The following is a 6,000-nucleotide window of genomic DNA, read 5'->3' as shown; positions in this document are numbered from 1 at the left end:
TAAAATCGATGATGGATTATACCTAATGATGGTAATAATCTTATACCTAGACGAATTATGATGATGATGATCGACTGTGTTTGATCGAATTTTTAACGTCTGTGGCTAGAACGAGAATTAGGTACTGACAATAGTATAATGTGTTTCTATTTGTTTTATGTTCCAACGCTGGTAATATGGCTGATCGGATGAAATTGATGATTTGGAAGAGCCTCGCTGCAAGAGCACACTGATGTAAAGAAGGTTAAATCTGATAGATGGTGGAGCCACTGCCAGCGGACCGAGTGCCAAGCTGCTGGTGATCAGGGTCGCAGAGTCGCCGTACTGCAGTGCCGTGTACTTACACGATAAGGAAGCGAATCTCTCTATATGTGCAATGATTGAGAGTGTCGAGATTCAATGTTATAAGATTAATAGCTGGCACGACTAAACTAGTCTTTATATACATACTGTAAAATCTTAATTGAGTGCCGAGTTATGGCAGTGTGTAGTCTATACCAGGCCATGATAGTAGGTAAAACAAACAAAGCTATGTATAGATTGTGACTTATGTCGATTCGAAGATTCTTGTAATGTAAGCTTGTTGCGTGAATCAAATTTTAAACAAAATATTGATAGGTAAATTTATGTTGGAAAACTGCTCAGAACAGGCCTTAAAGGCAGACTGTCTGGGGCAGGCCCTGATTGTTGATGATGATATTATTTGCCATAACAAACATATAAGATTGAAAAGGTTAATACCTTTTGATTGATTGATTATGATGAATGAAGGAGCAGACTGTCTGGAACAGGTCCTGACTGGGTTGGGCCTAACATTCTAGAGCAGGCCGTGAAGGCAGACTGTCTAGAACAGGCTATGATACCAGTTTGGCATTCTAGAGCAGGCCGTTATGGCAGACTGTCTAGACCACACCAGTCTAGAGCAGGCCATACCAAATTATAAAATTATATTGATTGATTAGGTTGAATGAAGGAGCAGACTGTCTGGAACAGGTTTGGGTAGTAGCCTGACATTCTAGAGCAGGCCGTGAAGGCAGACTGTCTAGAACAGGCTATAATACCATCTTGACATTCTAGAGCAGGCCGATATGGCAGACTGTCTAGGCCACACCAGTCTAGAGCAGGCCATAATTTAATTGATTGATTGGCAGACCGCCTTGATTAGTCAAGAACGGGCCATAACAAATTATATTTTGTTGATGAAAAGAGCAGGCCTTAAAGGCAGACTGCGGATGTTTATGGCATAATATCTCTTATTAATATGTTCAAAACAGGCCTTTAGGTTGACTGTTAATGATATATACTTTGTTAATATAATTAGAACAGGCTTGTAAGCAGACTGATTATTAGTGATATAATATACTTTATTAATATGATAAGAGCAGGCCTAGTCTAGTAGGCAGACTGTGATGTTAATTAGAAAATATACTTTTGCTAATATGTTATACTTTGGAACCGGCCTTGAAGGCAGACTGAGATAGTTAATGATATAATATAAAAACCTCGATAATATGATTAGAATTGACTTTGTAAGCTGAATGTGACTATTAATGATATATTATACTTAGTCAATACTTAAATAACAAGCCTAGTAGGCAGAGATTGATAATGATGTTTTATATACTTTGATAAAATGGATAATCATACTGGTTATAAAACAGGTATTGTAAACAGACTGAGATAGTTAATGATAATACTTTGTTCATATGATTAGAACATTTGTGGACAAACTGAGAGTGTTAATCACTTTATATTATGTACAAAATTCAAACTGCCTATGGCATTGTTAATGATACATAATTCGTTAATATGTTTAGAACTGACCTTTGAAAGCGGACTGAGATTATTATTTATATATATACTTTGTTAATGTGATAAGAACAGTTCCTGAAAGCTGTGAAAGACCGAGGGTTGCGATTGATCAAGACACGCATTGACTATAATGATCTAATTTGCCAGAATGTTGAGTAGGCCTTGAAGACAGGCTGCGGTTGTTAATGGTCGTTTATACCTACTTGTATTAATTGCTTGGAGCAGTCTATGATTGTAAATTAGTTGCTAGATTGGAAAACTTCAACGAAATGCAAGCTGTTACAGCTACTTGATGTTGGTAATGCAAGTGTTTATAAATATGTTGAATATTACAAAAAAAAAAGTTATGCATAGGTTTAGAGCAGGCATTAGGACAGGCTGTATTGATGTTGATTTTTACTTACTCATAAACTGTCTAGAAGAGCATGATTTAAGTTCCTTAATATATTAATGAAAGATAGGTAACTGCAGATTAAAAGTGATCTTGATTTGTGATTTTATGAGATTAAAAGGCTGATGATTTTATATGTGTTAAACTGATAGCTCTTGTATATTTAATAACTGTAATAAGGTTACGAAAGAATTTAAGATTTTGTATATGTGTTATACTGATTATTTAATAAGGTTTAGGAGAAGGATACTGTAGTAATGAATGTCTGTGGATTGATACTGTAGTAATGAATGTTGACATTAAGCGTAGATAGGTACCCGTACGTTTGTTACCACTGTTATTGAGGTGAATATGTTTAGTGAGAGGGCTCACTTTATAATAAGGACGGCCGAAGCTGTAAGCATCACAATGAATAACATTCTGTACATATAGCCTTATACTGATCGTAGCTCATCTGTGCATGGGCTTAATGAATGTCAACAGTAAACGTCAGATTTGGCGGCACTTCACTTTTTAGGTTATAAGAGTTTTTGTACGGATTGTAACTACTGATAGTAGATGATTAATGATTTGATTAATGTTATATTCCTGATTATTATTTGACACTGTAATTGAAGCAATCAATGTAATAAAGCAAATGTAGCTGGAAGCAGTGGTTTAAATGATAAACCCCCATACCGGAGCTCGAGGGCCACGGACATGCCCTCACATGAAACTGGAAGCAATAGATTAAATGATGGAACCCTGTGTGTGACTGAGCTCTTGAGCCTTGGCTTGGCTCACACTTTAATAAACCCACCTTCCGAGTTAATCCACTATCCTCAAAAGCCTTCGTTAAATTATCCCAAACCTGTTTTGCGCTTTTAGCATCTTGAATATGCACATAGAGTATCGGGTCTACCAGTAATATCAATTTTGACTTCGCCTTAACATCTTGCCTGACTGACTTTGATTCGGAGGGATCCGGAGTTGTTACTATGTACTCATACAAGTCTTCATGCTGTAAATACGCTTTCACAGCAAAACTCCAACTAGCCCAATTTTCTCTGCCAGTAAGCTTTTCAATCGACATCATAGAATTACTGTTCGACATGTCTACAGTGCTAATTCACCCTGAAATAGCTGAAAAATAGAAATAATCGCGGGCACGGTAACTAACTGGAAGTTATACACGCGACATTTTTACTTTCACTTTTTACAGATCGAACGCAAAAATAACTTTTAAACGGCAGGAATGGGACGGCCCATAACCTGAAGGAATAAAACAAGGCTTTATAAAGCAATTATAAACTATATTAAGTGGAAATAACTTTAGGTAAAAAACGCGAGTGACAAACGGTAATGACAGAAGAATGTAAACAACACTGTCAACACTATGCTAGCAACCAGTGCGATAAAGAGGATTGCTCTGCATAAAGGTCTAGGCGTCCATATTTCCAACACTACGGTCGAATTAAATCATTCTATGTACACGTATCAGTCACGGACTTTAATTATTGATCCACTTTTAGCTCATTTTATGCTGGACGTGTCATACGTTACGTGTCAGTATAAAATGAGCTAGTAGTGGATCAACAATTAAACTCTGACCGTACAAAAGGTAATGTAGGTATCGCAAAATCTACGAGTACATCGAATGTTTTATAACTAACCAGTCCACGCGCTATTTATCAACACCTAAAATTTCCACAGTCCCTCCGATCAATTTAATTCGATTGGTTGCTATGAGAACAAATAGGTATTTGGACATAATACCTATACACGTTCCTCGCCCGGTCGCATGTAAATTAGTCGTGATAGCCAAATATGTAAAACATGCCCGAACCTTGGCAGGACCTTGGCCTTGCGGAAAAGTGAGTGGTCGACAGACGGTAAGGTACTGCAGTATTTAGGCATTTATGCAGATTTCTAGTCTTTATAATCTTTATCACGTCGATAGCATAATTTATGATTATATTTAGTTGGATATATTACTTATAATATCTGGGCAACCGAGCTTCGCTCGGTTCTGTTTCGTATCCTTGACATGTGTCGCCATCTAGTTCAAAAATGAATAGTACCTGATCGATCCGGACACCATACTCACTTTAGTTTAGGTATATATTTAGGTATTTTTGAATTCATGTCCTTTCTCTTATATCGTAAAATGGAACGCAAATCTATTAGCGACAGTACGTAGGGTAGTTTCTTCGAATTAATTTGACATTTATAAAAGCCAGTTGAAGGTAGATCGATTTGATGGCTGCTCATTGCCCTGTGCGCAAGCTCGTTCGTCGCGAAAATCAAAAACTCGCTAAAATTGTCGATTGAGGTGATCAAGGCCCTCACCGCGACGTCTCCAGCACCAGCCCGCCATCGAGGAGAGTCGGTACCGACCAGCTGTTCGCCGAGCGGAGACAGGGTGAGTTGGCCTTTCGATTTGATTCGCTTTCACTGGCATAGATCGTTAGATTTTCTCAACTACAATTTCCCTACTCGAGGGCGATTGTACATTTGTTCCTTCGACCGTGGATCCTCCTAAAACTGAGAACAGCTATTTTAACCTGTCTCGGGGCCAGGAGTGACGTAGAACCAGTTTCGTTTCGTTAAAACTGTCGCTAATTTCGTTTCGTTACCAAAATATCGCTAGTTTCGTTTCGCTCATATTCGTACATAGATACATCGCAAAACTACATAATCTTTACAATCGATCACTTCGCTTTCGTACCTACCTAGCTTCCAAAGTCCGACAATAAGTAATCATTCATTTCAACTGCTTTAGACATAATTACCTCAAAACAGGAACTTTCTGGATACTAAGTTATTTCAAATTTCGATTTTCGAACGATCAAAATTGATGATGCAATCATATTATACGACCAAATAAAGTAGGTGTTAAATTTGTTGTCATAACCCGTTAAAATAGGATACTTCGTAATTTGGTCGGATAACACTGCACCGCGTGCTATTTTTGTGATTACGTAATAATAACCAACCTACATAGTATTGAATTGGGACTTTAAGAATAGCGATAATTACATTTAGTTATTGTTATTTTGTAAAGTGGATAATACATAATAGTTAGACAAATATAATTTACATAATAGTACGAAAACATAAGATAAATTAGTAATATTGTTTACCACGTATTTAGTCTATACATATATCGTGCATTATTATTGAATAATGACCACAGATAGATGTCCATTATTATTCACATAGGCAAATCACATAGTTTTTAATCCTAATCAATTAACTACTTTCTGCTAAATAATTAATTACGTTACGTACTCATAATCGGCACAAGCCCACAAAGTATTCGCGGACTTAACTCCTATCCATTAGGGTCTATTTTCCAACGGCAGCACATATCACTGCGAACCGAACTGCTTGTTTTTCTAATTGAAATAATTTACCTAACTAGTGTTTTTGTCTTCCCTTTATTAAACTCATTTAAAAATAATACGTTAGTTTAGGCACTCATCGTTATAAATAATTACTCTCACTTATCAATTGAAAGAAATATTTTTCTGTAATAGTGTCGTAGCTGGTGGACCTTACACCATAGTAAATAAGGTTGAAAATTGTTTGTACTACAAGTTGTTTTATATGTCGAATAGGTTACATTTACATTAGATTAACGTGGTTATTACACATTTGAAGTGACAATGTCTAAGGCACTCGCACGTCGTAATTTGCAATTAAAACGTGAAATATCGATCAAACGGATCGATGAATGTTTAGCGGCCGGATTACAGGCTAAGGTGGATTCCTCGCGATTACCGTTGTTTATGTCTAGATTTAGCAAAATAGACGGC

The sequence above is a fragment of the Leguminivora glycinivorella genome, chromosome Z (genome assembly GCF_023078275.1).
Source record: "Leguminivora glycinivorella isolate SPB_JAAS2020 chromosome Z, LegGlyc_1.1, whole genome shotgun sequence".
Taxonomy (NCBI): domain Eukaryota; kingdom Metazoa; phylum Arthropoda; class Insecta; order Lepidoptera; family Tortricidae; genus Leguminivora; species Leguminivora glycinivorella.
This window is presented reverse-complemented; position numbering follows the sequence as displayed.